Here is a 14,041-nt window from a genome sequence, read left to right as displayed (position 1 = left end):
AACAACTGAGTGTGGGTTAGTGTTGTGTGAACCCAGTCTGTATCTCACATCACTGTTCCTAACTGAAAAGAGATCATGTGCTAACTTTTTAAAACCAGGATAGGCAATGGGGAATAGTTTATTTAATGCCTTCAGGTAAAATCCAGTGTTTTATAAGTGGAAGGCAAGCTCATGTAATGAATCTTATCTTTCCCCTCTGCTCCCCTGTGCCCCCTCCCCAAACACTTGTGCAGAGGGTCAGGGGGTGGGGTACCTACAGAACATTGTAAACTGTTAAACTGGATTGCAGCGTGAGGGGAGGAATCTCCCACAGTTTGCATGGGCGGTGAAGGATTCCTCTGGCCAATTCCTTTCTCATAAGAACAGAAGAAGAGTCATGCTGGATCAGACCAAAGGCCTATCTGTTGCAGCATTTTGTCCCCACAGTGGTCAATTAGCTCCCTGTGGGAAACCCAGAAAGCAGGACAAGAGTGCAATAGCACCCTCCCACTCACATTCCCCAGCAACTGGGGTACATAGGCATCTGCCTCTGATACTGGAAGTAATATACAGCCATCACTAGTGGCCACTGAGAGGCTTCTCCTCCATGAATTTGTCTAATTCCCTTCTAAAGCCATCCAAATTGGTGGCTATCACTACACCCTGTGCAGCCTGGTAAGGGACAGATCACAGCGTTTTATAGGTTTTGTCCTCCCCCCCTCCCCCAGGGCTTCTGGAGAGGCTTTTCAGGGGGGTACAGGGAACTGCAGGGTCAGGGGGGGAAGCAAAATATGTGTTGGGTGCAGTGCCTTGTGCTTGTGCACTGTTGCTTCTAAATACATCTTTCTCTCTACACACACCCCGCCGACACTGATCTGTACTTGAGAAACAGACCCTGAGACTACACATGGGTGGATACGTTCCCTACCACCACTACATAACATGTTGAAGATGAATATGCAAAGTCCAACGCTAGCCTCAATGTAGCAGGAATAGCCTGGATAGTCTGGGAACTGCGGAGACTGCCTGTCTCTCCTGTGTCCTCTGCTGGGTGCCACAATCACTTGTCATTTGGGGGCTGGGTCCTGTGGAGCTTTGGGAGTCGCAACAGAGGAAATTAAACAAGCAGCTCTCCTATAAATATTTAGCTCCTACTGTTTTAAGAAGTGCGCAGTGTGGCAGACAAAACAAATGACAGTTCACAATGGTTTGTCCAGCCTTCTCCTCTGGCACGGCTCTGAATCACGGACACAGCGGTCATGAGTGCAGATCTGAAATAGTAATTTCCCCCATGAAGGAGAAGCCCTCCTCTCCCTGCTCTTTGGGACTCGAGGAAGGTGTTTCCTCCCCAGCCTTGGTAGAGGCTTAAACTGTTGGCCATGCTTGAGATCAGCTTCTGGACTTTGACAGACTGATCTAGCAAGAGAATTTCACAGCCTGGTCATCTTTTGAGCCAAATGCAGCCCCACCAGTTGGGTGTGGTGGCCCTTTAGATGACTGAGAAACTTCAATCTTTTTGTGGCTGCCTTGGGATTACAAAAATGGGGCTATTGACCCACCTGGAAGGCCATAAAGTGTGGCTAGTGGGCTGCTTTAGCTGGTTGTGTCCATAGTTGCGCAGCTCTGGTTGACCGTAATCCTATTGAAACAAAATGGTGTCATCTGGAATAAAGAGTGTTGATAGGCATATGGTCAAGGAACACCTAAGTACTTTGAATGAGTTCAAATCTCCAGGGCCAGATGAACTCCATCCTAGAGTAATAAAGGAACTGGCAGAAGAACTCATAGAGCCACTGTCTATTATCTTTGAGAAATCATGCAGGGCAGGTGAAGTGCCCGATGACTGGAGGACAGCTAATGTTGTCCCTATCTTCAAAAAGGGCAAAAAGGAGGAACCTGGGAGCTACAGAACAGTCAGTCTGACATCAATCTCTGGGAAAATTCTGGAGCAGATTGTAAAGCAATCATTCTGTAAGTACCTTGAAAACAATGCAGTAATTACTCAAAGCCAACATGGATTTGTCAAGAACAAATCCTGCCAGACGAATCTGATCTCATTTTTTGATCAGGTAACCTCCCTTGTGGACTGTGGAAATGCTGTAGATATAACATACCTCGACTTCAGCAAAACTTTTGACAAAGTGCCTCATGATATGCTGATCAGAAAACAAGCTAAAATGGGCTAGATGAAACAACTATCGGGTGGATCCACAGTTGGCTACAGAATCAGACTTTAAGAGTGCTTATCAATGGGATCTTCACAAACTGGGTAACAAGTGGGGTACCACAAGGCTCAGTCCTGGGCCCAGTGCTCTTCAACATTTTTATTAATGACTTGGAGGAGGAGGTACAGGGAATGCTTATCAAATTCGCAGATGACACAAAATTGGGTGGGATAGCTAATACCCTGGAATACAGAAACAAAATTCAAAGTAATCCTGATAGGCTGGAGCACTGGGCAGAAAACAACAGAATGACATTTAATAGGGATAAATGCCAAGTTCTGCACCTAGGGAGAAGAAAACAAATGCTCAACAACACTACAAGCGAGAAGGATCTTGGAATTGTTCTCGATCACAAGCTGAATATGAGCCAACAATGTGATGTGGCTGCAAGAAAGGCAAATGCTATTTTTGGCTACATTAATAGAAGTATAGCTTCCAAATAATGTGAAGTACTAGTTCCCCTCTACTCAGCACTGGTTACACCTCATCTTGAGTACTGTGTCCAGTTCTGGGCGCCACACTTTAAGAAGGATGCAGACAAACTGGAGAGAGTTCAGAGGAGGGCAACGAAGATGATCAGGGGACTGGAAACAAATCCCTATGAGGACAGACTGAAAGAACTGGGCATGTTTAGCCTTGAGAAGAGAAGACTGAGGAGAGATATGATAGTGCTCTTCACGTACTTGAAAGGTTGTCACAGAGAGGAAGGCCAGGATCTCTTCTCAATCATCCCAGAGTGCAGGACACGGAATAATGGGCTCAAGTGATTCCAGCTGAACATCAGGAAAAACTTCCTGACTGTTAGAGCAATACGACAATGGAACCAATTCCCTAGGGAGGTGGTGGGGTCTCCCACACTGGAGGCGTTCAAGACGAGGCTGGACAGCCATCTGTCAGGGATGCTTTGACTTGGATTCCTGCCTTGAGCAGGGGGTTGGACTTGATGGCCTTGTAGGCCCCTTCCAACTCTACTATTCTATGATTCTATGATTCTATGAATTAGCTGTGGGGGGAGGAGCCCAAGGGGCAAAGAGAAATGTGATTGGCTAGCTGCAGGGATGCACTGCGCAAGTGCTGGAGGTGGTGGGGAAATTGAAGGTGCAGGAGAGAGAGAGAGAGAGAGAAAGAGCAAGCAAGCAACAAGGACCCATGCTGGGGAATTTTGCAGCACTGAGTAGAGCAGAGCACTCTCTCAAGGATGAGAAAAAGATCTATCCCAATCCAAGGACAAAGTGAGCCTGCCTGATGACTTCCTGATGAGGCCTTGCTTGGATGCCATGGAGGGGATTGGGGAAGGGAGGCCAGAAAAGGCCTCCAGTCAAGTCCAGTGCACAGTGTCCCCACTTGACTGGGGGGTGAGGGAGGTCCCCCATGGTCCAATAAAGGCCCTTGTGGCTTTGGCAGCAGTGTCTCCTCCTTGAAAAACAGTGAAGATCACTGAACAACACTATCCTGTTCTGCCACCATTAGCATCTTGTGCAAGCCTTTCTACCTCCACATTATAGAATAGTGCTTCAAAACTTTATTTCTAAATTATGTGCGAATCAGCAAAACTCAAGTTCTCAGAATTCCACATTGAAGCCCGTTCTGACTCATGTCTGTATCAGATTATGAGCTTAACTTTTTTTCTTTTTGTAGAGAAGTGTGTGTGTGTTTTCTTGCACACTTTCCCAAATGTGCATCAGTTGTGCCCATTTTAATATACACATTTTCCCCATTGAATAAACCATGTTTGTGCATATTTTTAAAATGCATACATATTTATTTTCTAAAACATATGCATGTTTCATTCTACAAATTGCATCACACGCTCAGAAATGCATGGACTTCCACCACAGATTGTGTTTGGGTCTGCATTCACTTCCCGGAGGAGCAAACTAGTTAAACTCTGGTTAAAAAGTGAAATGAAATGAAATGAAATGAATTTCTCATACATCCTTACAAGGAAACCAGCAATGTGCAAATGTCCTCTGACAAATTTTTATTCCTTTGAAAGTCCCTTGGATGTTTCACCTGAGGAGGAACTTCCAAGGTATTTTCAGTTTTTACTTTTCGCAATATTTTGAGAGCAACTCTAAGGGAAACAGAGATACCAATTATTGGGCCTGATTGGACATATAAAAACAAACACATGTAAATTAACAAACAAAAGCTGAGCTGAAAACAATGCAGAATTTCCCCAGAGAGCAGAACAGCCCAAGCCACAAAAGTCATATTGTGATTCAGAACTCAACTTTCCCCAAGCTTAGAGGCTTTTGATCTCCTTCTTCCTTCTTCCATTACAAAATTATGGTTAGAAGTAGATTTTCCTTAAATGCAGGGCAGTTGGACTCTAATTTTAATTCAGGCTCTTTATTATTTAAGGCTGTAAACTGTCTCTTCTATTGTAATACTGTCTAATGCCAAATAAAGACACTGGAGGAAAAAAAAGTAATCCTGTCTCTTACTAAATAAACTCAGAGAGGGTAGGCAGGGAGAGAACTCATAATTTGCACTTCCCCACCCCAAATGTTCACAGTGAACCTTGGTTTCACTATATTAGCATCATTACATGTAAACTTACAACATACAGTAGAGGAGGAAACCTGCAACAAGTGTCTTCCTGCTGACCTGAGTCAAAGAATGGTACTGTGAATGAACTCTGAAGAGAGTGTGAAACCCACTTGGATATAATACAAAGAAATGCCAGAGGCTGCACAGTAGTCAGTTGTCTTTGGAAGCGTCTTAGCAGGATTAAGTCAGAGACCGTGTGGGGTATGCAAAATATCATGAGCAACAGCTTTTTGGAGTGCTTCTCCGTCTAGACAGGGCCATGCCATTATCAGGGGCGGTTTTAAAATGGGTATGGTATATTTTAAACATCCTTCCCTAACCTTTTATATCAGTGTTGTGTATTGTTGACACTCTGAACTTGACTAGATTGTTCATCACTGGAGCACCTTGAAGAGCTGGGCCTCGACAGTCCTGACATCCAAAATGCTACCCCAAGGGCACTTTTCACTGCAGAATTTACACAGAAGTAAACTTATATCATTGTCTTTCCAGGACATTGTCACCAACACAGTAGAAAACAATGTACTTAAACGTCAGCAACTTACCATTTACAGTTTTCTACCCGTAAACCAAACAAGTGCCAGGTACATAAAAGATCCAAAGGAAGGAAGGAAGGAAGGAAGGAAGGAAGGAAGAAAGAAAGAAAGAAAGAAAGAAAGAAAGAAAGAAAGAAAGAAAGAAAGAAATTTATCACTGGGGAAACTTTTTTGTCCCAGCTAATGTAACATGTTGGGGTTACATATTGGGGTTTAACTGCTCCCAAATTGACTGTGACATAAAATATCACAAGAAAGCTAACACTTTCTGCCATGGGGTGCTTCTTATTTTGTTTGTTTGTTTTAATTTTAGCCAATATAAAGTAGTGGGATTAAAAAAAAATGTCCCATAGGGATTTTTCAAATGTAAATTGATCCAGGGAAGCAGACTTGAGTCTGACAATTGTATGGCGACACTTTTCTACCCTGAGACCCATTCTCCTTGGGGAAGTAAAATATCCCAAATAACATTTGTGTAAGGTTTGTTTGTTCATTTGTTTGTTCATGTTGGTGAAGTTGAAAAAGAAAGGAACGAAGGAAGGAAGGAAGGAAGGAAGGAAGGAAACTGTGAGCCTTTTAGTTACGCAGGCTGAAAACAAGGGATTTCAAGGGGCGGAACACTGAAAACCTATGAATATTAGAGAACCTAAACAGACCACCCCAACTACAGCCCTGTTGCGGGCAATGAAAGGAGGTTTGTGAAGAGAGGACTGTGAACAGGGGTGAAGTTTCATCCATCTTACTGGTACTGTAGGGCACAGGATGTGGAGCTGAAAACAAGTGTCTGCATTGTATGGCAGTGGGCAGCCATCTATGAGCCCATCACACTGGGTATAATAGCAGCCCTACTATCCTTCCTTGCCCATTCAAAATGCATTTGGGATAACCATGGCCCATTCCCTCTACCTATCCACTGAGAATGAGGACAGGAAGTATTGCCCTCCCTCTGCATTGGCTTTATTTGCTCTCAGTGATGTTGGCACTGTGCCCAGTCTGTCTGACTATATGACATTGTGATGTTATAATGTTCAAAGTCTGATCCCTGACTGACTGGGATATACAGATACTGGAGTAATCCACTGCAGACCCAAATGAGGCCGAATTCCCAGGAATCCAACCTCCAGATTCCGCAGTGTACGAGCACCCCCTTACCTGGTGTGTCTGCTGTAGCTTGCGGAGTGGGTCTCCAGCTGTCTTTATGACATTTGGGCCATAAAGCTCTTCCTTCTATGTAAATTGTGGTGAAAAAGTTTGGGGAGTATTATGCAAGTCAAACATGTTCATCCAAGAATATGTGCTCTAGCTCTAACAAATGCTTATATGGAACTAAATGCTATTGAATCAATGAAACTTGCTTCTGAGTGTCTTCTGAGTCTTGGAACATAGGCATTAACCAGGTGCAAAATTGAAGCCTGTAATACCAAAATATTAAAAATGGGGTGGAATCAATCTACATTACTTTCATTATAAGAATGGAGAAGAGTTCTGCCTCTAATGGACACAATTTTATCTCGTTGTTATTTAAGACCTCGATCTAATTTCATGAATGGCACAATATTGAACTCATCTGTGTGCAATATGGTGTCTTATAATTAAATCTTATAATTTTAGATTTGCAGTTAAGCCCATGCAGTCCAACTCCCTGCATATTTTGTCTTAGTTTCTTCCATACTTGCTATTGTGTAGCAGTCAATATCAACCCCTACAATTCGCTACATAGACTGTGATCCCTTCCACATCATCTTATATTATATTTCAGGGGCATACTGGTAGAAAAAAATATTATTTAAAGCATTTTATCTCACTCATCTTCCAAGACGTTCCCGCTGCAGCTTATATACAATCAATAACAACAGGACAGTCTTGCTGCCTGCAATCTGTCTTATGATCTCTGAAACATGACACAAAAGGATAAAGGGATGAGGAGGGAAGAGGAAAAGAAGCAAGCTCAGGCACCAAGTTAAATGGTAGTTCTTATGACAACCAGCTGAAATGGAAATAATTCAGGGACAGAAGGAGCCTGATGGAGCTGGTGTCTCTGCGCGGCTGATGAAATGGCCCCACTCCCCATCTCTCCCTCTCCTGCAGCCTGATGGAGTGAAAATGTCCATAGCAATGCAGTAGTTCTCAATGTGTGTGCCAGATGACATGAGTGTGCCACAATGAAAAATATAACTCCTGTGAGGCCCAAATGCCCACTCACCGAATAGGCTGCCTGTTGTGTGAATCACTGTTCTGGATATGCCTCCTTTGAAGGTGAATATTTCTGCCCCATCTTTGCTTCAGACCTAGTTGCATCATTTGATCACTCCTACTTCAAAGACGAAACAGGACCACATACCCTCAGAAGATGTGCCTTTGTTGTTGTATCTCTACAAGAGGCATGTGACTGCACATTGTGAGCAGAGATGGACCAAAGAAGAGTCAAACAACAAGGCTTGGGTTGAAAATTGGGCCACATTTTATTGAAAATATCTGCAAAGGGGTACCTAGGACGGGCAGCTTACTGTGCCAGTGACTAGCTGGCACTTCTCAGGTGAAAGCACACCCAGCCTGAGGGGTGGCGTCGATTTTGCCCCCCCCCCGGACTGTCCCTTCTGGGGGGGTAGACCTTCCCCTGTCACCCCCTCCTGGTGCCGCACAACACCTGGGTGAGTGAGGAGGGTTGGTCTCCCAAGCAACCCTTATCCCCCCGCTGAGCCGCACAACCCGTTCGAGGGGCCTCAGGCATCACCTGTCACCATAAGGTGCCTCTGCATGTACACCATCCCTAATCTCTTTCTGCTTTTGCCCATCCTAGCTGCAAACTGAAAAGTGACCTATGAGAGATTGGACCGTATTTGCCTACTGGACACACCCTACCCCAATAACAGTGTGAAGTAGGCAAAAAGACACACCGTAAAAGGCCAATTTAACTGTGAGCTAAAAATTCCTACATGGATCCCAAAAGGGCAACTGGCATGAACCCACACTACTTAAGGGAGGGCGGGAGGGAGCCGCGAGAGTGAGAGAGCTGGTTTGGGAGGGGGCGCAGAGCTTTAAGAGGGCTCTGCCAACCCCTCCTCTGCCTGGTGATGCCATAGAGGGGCACCCAATAGGAAGCAGCCACCTCTTCTCACCCCACCCACCCGCAACGTCTCCCCATTTTGCCAGACAAGCTGGCACCAGGGTTAGGGCATTTCTAAAAGTAAGTTGTTTGAGGTATAGGACTGAAATGTCTCTCCAGTTTTAATTTTCAAAGACTATGCTCTGTTATCAGTAATTTGGTAAAGGAGTATAATATTCAAGAAGATAGAATCTGTATGACAAAGTGCATATCCACTAGGGATGTACGAAAGTCACTTACCTTTTGACGAAATGTGATTCGAGGTGGGGGGAGGTGCCCCGTCGCTCCCCCCCCAAATTCTGGCTGGGGAGGAGGTGCCCCATCCCTCCCACAGCAAATCCTGGCCGGCTGGGTCTGCAAATGGCGGCGGCCATAGCTGCCGCCATTTGCGTCCCTGCAGTCAGCCGTGATAGGCTATGTAAATGTTTACGTAGCCTATCACGGCTGAGTAAAACAACAACAACAACCATGCGTACGCAAATGGCAGCACCCATGGGCGCCGCCATTTGCGTTCCTTATTTTGGCACATCTAGTCTACGTAAACATTTACGTAGATTACGGCAAAAATAAGGGGAACGCGAATAGCGTAGACACTACGCTATTTGCGTTCCCCTTATTTTCGCCGTGGTCTACGTAAATGTTTACGTAGACTAGACATGCCAAAATAAGGAATGCAAATGGCGGCGCCCATGGGTGCCGCCATTTGCGTACGCGCGGTTGTTTTTTTGTTTTTTTTACTCAGCCGTGATAGGCTACGTAAACATTTACGTAGCCTATCAGGGTATTTTTTAAAAATCTAGCCGTGATAGGCTACGTAAATCTTTACGTAGCCTATCACGTTTTTGTTTTTTTTAACTGGAAATGGTGGCGGTGGCAGCCGGTCGGAAGACCGGCCGCTGCCGCCGCTGCCGAACCGCCGCCGCCAGGGAGATTTGCCCAAGGTAAGTCCCGTCCCGGGGTGGTGCGGGGTGGTGGCAGACTGTTTCGCCACCGATTTCGGGGGGCCGAATGCACTGGCATTCGGCCTCCCCGAGATTCGTGGCGAAATTCTCTGACATCCCTAATATCCACAGTGAAAGAAGATGGCAATGGCTTTGATCTATAGCACCTTTCCACTCAGTAGATGCCAGCAAATGTGGGTTTGGGTTTGTGACAGGGCTAAATCTACAGTACTGCTTTATAGCGGTATTGAAGTGCACTGAGAACTGCTGGGGCACATTACACATTTGATATACTGCTTGCGTAGTGTTATTTCCTGCTTTTTATTCCACATTATCCAATATACTGCAACAAATGTCACTGTGCGTCCTACGAGGTATAAGTGCACAGGAGGGATATAGCGTTACCATGATGAGATTGTAATGATATAACACAAAGTGTAGATCTGGTCCAGGTGTGTACACTTCCAGGGAGCTGCAGCTAAACCTGGCTCTCCACTCCAGTCTGTGTACCTAAACATGGATTTCTCTCCTTCACACATTAATTTCTAAGTGTAATTTTTAAAATCTTAGGTGAATTCCTAAAAGAAATGTAATGTATGAATCAACCCTAATATAGCCAGGAAATATGCTAATTATAAAAAGTTGCACTTTAGATGCCCACATAGGAACATCGCTTCCTTTAATATATTCCATACTAATGGCCAGCTAGATGACGGAGCCATGGTTGTTGAAAGATACCATGATAATTGTAAATTGTAAGACACCATCAAGGAATGAAACAGTTGGGCCATTTTATGTTTGTTCTTAGTTATGAAATGGTTGCTTTCTCTTTAGACATTGGGTTATTTGGGATTTAAAGTGCAATCCTATGCATGTTTAGACAGAAAAAGGTCCTACAGCTCCCAGCATTCTCCAGTCAGCCATGGCTGGCTGGAGAATACTGGGAGTTGTAGGACTTTTTTTGCCTAAACATGCATCGGATTGTGCCCTTAGAGGCTGTTCTTGTCAGGAGTGTCAAAAGGTCATCGTAGGTATATGGGTTAGCCAAGGAAACTGAAATCTAAGGGAGAGCAAGAAACCTAGTTACTGTGGAAACTATAACCTTGCCAAAACGTTTATTGCCCTCTTGATTGGGAAAGGGGTTGGGAGAAGAGGAATAGTGTCTATAAGTGAATCTGGCAAGAAGTCAGTCAGATCAAGGACAAGAAAGAAGCAAGGATGTTGCAGAGGAACCCGACTTCAGGGACAAAGGATGCTGAATTAGAGGGAAGAAAGCTGCCCTAGTAAAGGACTAGGATGAGCAAAAAGGGAGTGTATTACTGTATTATTATTAGGTCATGGCATATGTTTGGAAACAGTATACATAAGTTCAGATGGATGTATTTTTCCAAGTTATTTTCATCCTGGTTGCTCTAATGGTTAACTGCAAAAAATGGTTTGAATCTGTTTAAACTTCCCCTCCCCTGTCATTATATATACATTTCATTGTAATAACAGTCTTCTGCTGCTTCTCAAAACTTCTAGAAAAAACTAAATTTGTTTGTGGTTTAACCATGGTCCGATGCTTTGATTGTTCATGCCATGCCTAATTGCCCAGGCTTCTGAGTCTATGGTGAGTTGGCTGGGTCAGTAAGAAAGTCCATAGGAGATGCCAAAGTTAGATGAGATCAAGGGCTGTTTTAGCGAAGGAAAAATGAAGATTTTCACTGGGTGGCAGTAGTGAGGACCACAAGAGGGGAAGGACAAGTAGAAGGCCGACTGAATTGGTTCGCTTGTCTCCCCTCCCTTTCATGGGGCAAGCTATACCCCATACTGTGGCAAAACCAATCTTGAAAGGCAATATTTTTTCAAATTGGCAAGAGTGCTGAACATAAAAAATAAGTTAACCCATTAGAACAAACGTAGGCAACATCCTCTCTTCTGTCCGTCCCCCCCCCATGGTGAGTGGTGCAAGCACCACCCATTTGACATGACACACTATATTGTACTACTATGTAGGGATGTTGGAGAAATCTGCAATGGAATCAAATTGCTTCAGACTTCTGTGAATCTGACCTGTGGATTCTGCAGTGAATCAGCTTTTACCAAGTCACATGGATTCTGTGGACTTACGGACCTTTTTTTTTTTACATTCTGAACTTTTATGCTCATTTAGTCACAGAAAAATACATACAATTAAAAAAAGGCTGGCCTGAAATAGGCATTTGCACATTGTGTGTGTGTGTGTGTGTGCATTTCAGGGGAGATTTGCTCATTTTTGCAACTGCGAATTTTCACAAAATCGGCAAATTGGAAAAAAACTGATTCCACCAAAGGGCGGATGATGGAACAGAAGGAACCTCACATTCTGCGAAATGTAGATGGAACAGGTTTTACAAAATCCATATATCCATACATCCCTACCACTATGGCCCCAATCCAGCTGTAATCACAGGCCAGGACAATGAAGGCCAAAGACAGCATTACTTTAAATGTGTCTAGCATTCGCTTCATTTTTACTCTAGAGTAGGCACAGAACCCTCGATCCAGATCTTAAAAGCCTCACCACCACCCACATTACAGGCCTGTTCCCAACTGGGGCCCCTGCACTTATCCTAGAGTAAAAAAGAAAGAAAATAAAAAAGGATGTAGCTGCTAGACACACATTTAAAAGTAATGTCTATTTTGGCCCTTAGTCATACAGAAGAACAGGAGGACCTGGATGTGGGTGTGCATCTTTCATAATTTCCATCAAAAGAAGCATGCAGCCAGTTTGGGAGGACTCAAATGAGCATATCTGAAAGACCAACCCCGGCCCTCAAATGCCTGGCCCTCTGGCCTGCCATTTTGACCAATGAGGCTCATGGGTACCAGGGACCCAGTGCCAGCTCCAGGTTTTTGAGAGCCCTTGGACAAGACACCATCAGTGGGTCCCTTCCCTCAGTGAGTCTTCCTTCTCACCACCATTGTCACCAGCTGCTATTGCTCCTCTTCGTCCTTATCATCATTGCTTCTAGCACTTGCTTGTTTAACAGTCAGGGAGCCAGTGACCAAGTAGACCATGGCATCTACTGCTCCTCCTTCTCACCACCACCATTGTCTGGGCTAGAGTGAGAGGCAGGTGAACTAGCAAGTTGGAACAGTGAAGATGAGGAACAACTCCAGGGGCCCTTATCAATGGACCCCTGCTGGGGTGTGGGCCCTTGGCAGGTGCCCGACCATGTCTGCCTTTGATGCTAGCCTGCAGGAAGCCCACACCTTTGAGGCTCCCTTCTCCAAGAAGTTACTCCCTCACTTCAAAGTGAGCCCCAAAGACCTTTCTGTTTTGCCAGGCCTTTGATTGATCTGTTGCTGGGTTTTATCTGTTTTATTATGCTGCCATCTTTTGTTATGTGGTTTTGCTATACTGTTTTTAAGGGTTGATTAAATGCTACCTTGGGAGGACTTGAGCAAATAAATAATAAAGAACAGTATGGGTAGATATGTGCATCCAGATTAGCAATGCATGTGGAACATGAGTGTGGTTCTCTTTTGTTGGATCGAGACATCTGTGTTCAGTGTTCTGTGCTGAAACCCCAAATGGAGCAAAGCATTCATGAGGCTGGGAGAGGCTGGGAGAAGAGCCATTTCTAAAGACTGTATATAAATTAATGCTGCCCCAAAGGGCCTGCTTATGTCCTCCCTCTGAAGGGGACAGGGTGCCCTTTTGTGCTTAGGACCTGATGTGGGCTGGAGGTGGGGCAGGGAGGGTATTGCTAAATATGGCCAGATGATGATGAAACGCCTCTCCCAATTCCAAGACAATTTGTATGTTGTCTTCTTGGAACTGAAAGGAAGATGCTGTCTCAGGAGTGATATAACTCCCAATAGGACTTTCCTAACATCTGCATTTGTTATCTTCAGTTCACTCTCACCATCTGTGGGAAGGCTCATAGTAAACAGAAGTGACAACAGAGGGAGGGTAAATAAGAGAGACCCAGTGTGGTGTAGTGGCTAGAGTGTTGGGCTGGGAGCTGGGAGATCTGGGTTCTAGTCCCCACTCAGCCATGGAAGCTCACTGGGTGACTTTGGGCCAGTCACACACTCTCAGCCCAACCCACCTCACAGCGTTGTTGATGTGAGGCTAAAATGGAGAGGAGGAGGATTATGTACACCGTCTTGGGTTCCCTAAAGAGGAAAAAAGGCGGGATATATGTAAATGTAATTAAAAAAAAAGACATTTTGGAACCTGGTGTAAGCGTTCCTGGCTTCTTGAGCTTGCTGTTGACATAACGGCTGTCACCATGCTCTGCTTGGTAGGGGGAGTTAGAAGAGGGCTGGAAAGAAGACAAATTGTTCAGTGACTGGACTGGAAGAGTCATTTGTTTAACTGTCTTTCTAAGCAATGTTAGGATTCCCGCCCACCCCCCCACCCCATCCCCCGTTGCTGCCCCATAGAGCATATACTGTATATCCTCTCAATAAAATATGACAAAGCATAGGCTTTTCTGAATACACTAGCAACTGCATTCAAAACAATAGCACTTCAGTTATGAACCATTCCTGAAACAGTATTTCACTTATGGTTCAAGACCTTTCTGTCATGTTCTGGCTGTCAGCGTATTCAGAGCGAATGTGTAATAATGCTGTTAAAATTTAGCACTATCTTGGTAGCTACTGGACACAGTTTGTCAGTTACTGATATTTAGGGTTGTATCCAATGCTAGTCTAATATACGTCCAA

The sequence above is a fragment of the Heloderma suspectum genome, chromosome 5 (assembly GCF_057233095.1).
Source record: "Heloderma suspectum isolate Gila_16-S chromosome 5, 16-S_ref, whole genome shotgun sequence".
Classification (NCBI taxonomy): Eukaryota; Metazoa; Chordata; class Lepidosauria; order Squamata; family Helodermatidae; genus Heloderma; species Heloderma suspectum.
This window is presented reverse-complemented; position numbering follows the sequence as displayed.